We start from the raw sequence: 1,686 nt of genomic DNA on the forward strand, positions 1-1,686 counted from the left end.
ATCGAACAATAGTGGCGACCCATAGAGAAATGCTTTTCTAGGGCTGTATGTGACATCACTATCTTCCAATTTTCTCAAACAAATTTTGTTTTCCCTGTCTCTTAATCCATTGTTAGTTTCTACAATTGTTTCATCTATTATATTAACATATCTACCTTATTATCTTAAAAATAAATGGATGGGGGTGTCAAGAGAGGGATGGAGGGAGTCAATGGGGAGAAAGGGGGACATTTGTAATAATTTCAACAATAAAGATAAATTTAAAATAAATAAATGGGGTTTGGAGTCAAAAATAATTTATTCAAGTCCCAGACTCTTCCTAATTATCCATATAAAATCAGAAATTAACCTCTCTGAGCTTTAGTTTTTCATCTGTAAAATGAGCAGAGTATTATCTGTCTCCCTTCTATCTAAAAAGTCTAATATCTGGATAAGCAGCCTCTGAATTACATTCCTTTTGCCATCCTCTCTTTAAACAACAGCAAAAAGTATATCAAGTGCCACTGTGTGACCTCTTTCCAGAACAAAAACTCCAAATTTCTCCAAATATTTATTCAAAATTCAAAACTAAGTTCGGCATTTTTTTTTTTTTTTTTTTTTTTTTTGCCAATTAGTGCCTGTTTTGTTTTTTTTTTTCTATTCTCAGTTCTTAACATATTACTGGATAGTATTCTATGCTTTCAGCAAAAATCTACTCACCTCACCATATTGTCAGGTTTGGAGACCACCTCCCGCCCACCCCGCCCCCCAAGAAACTGATGCTTTGTGTGTATGTGTGTGTGTTTTTATGGATCGCTTCACGAATATGTGTGTCATCCTTGCGCAGGGGCCATGCTAATCTTCTCTGTATCGTTCCAATTTTAGTATATGTGCTGCCGAAGCGAGCACGCTTTGTGTGTTTTTATGTTTTGTTTTTTAAATATATTTTTATTACTTTCAGAGAGGAAGGGAGGAGAGAGAGAGAAACATCAATGATGACAGAGAATCTTTGATTGGCTGCCTCCTTTATGCCCCCTATTGGGGGTTGAACCCACAACCTTGGTATGTGCCCTCACCAGGAATCAAACCATGACCTCCTCATTCATAGGTGGATGCGTAACAGCCAGGCAAAACTGATGCTTTGTAATGCAACTTTCTTTCTTTGGTCAACAGACTGTCCTCTAAAACAGTTGAAATTATGAAGCAACATTATTATATTACATGAGTCTATTTTTGAGCCCAAATGCAATATTTGAAATATGCCTGTGACTGGTATCTAGCTATAAATTTAAAGAAATTTGAGAGGTCATTTTCATCTTCGCAGTCCAGCCACTGATTATCTGGTCACTTAGATAAAGATCAGGAGTACATCTACTGGCCTTATAAGAGAAGATATCCAAGGGCCTCCTCTACACGCCAGCCTTCAAAAGAACAAACAGGCAGTCTACACCACTGCTTATCTACCCACCCATCAGCTGGTGGAAGTGCTGTCCCTCCCTGACTGCTCAAGAAAAGATCCATTTTCCCCAAGATTCTTACAATTGTTGGAACAATTCCACCCACCCTCTTTACCTCTGGTGGGCACAAAACCCTATTTAGAGTGTGAGAAACTGTAACCCATCGAACTTCTTTAGTTAGAGAACATTCCTTTATCTTGTAAACACAGGAGCAAAGTAAGAATGCTTATACATACTCTATGAGCCTGTA

The 1,686-nt window shown here is 37.8% G+C and overlaps 1 non-coding gene across 1 annotated transcript; it reads right to left on the reverse strand.

Moving 5' to 3' along the window:
• Positions 1-781: 781 nt before the first annotated feature.
• Positions 782-888, reverse strand: LOC139004506 (U6 spliceosomal RNA). Its single transcript, XR_011470388.1, has one exon. It is a non-coding gene; the product is annotated as a U6 spliceosomal RNA (small nuclear RNA).
• Positions 889-1,686: the final 798 nt, after the last annotated feature.

The sequence above is a fragment of the Myotis yumanensis genome, unplaced genomic scaffold, assembly GCF_028538775.1.
Source record: "Myotis yumanensis isolate MYYU_CA2020_CCGP unplaced genomic scaffold, mMyoYum1.0.hap1 SCAF_2, whole genome shotgun sequence".
Taxonomy (NCBI): Eukaryota; Metazoa; Chordata; class Mammalia; order Chiroptera; family Vespertilionidae; genus Myotis; species Myotis yumanensis.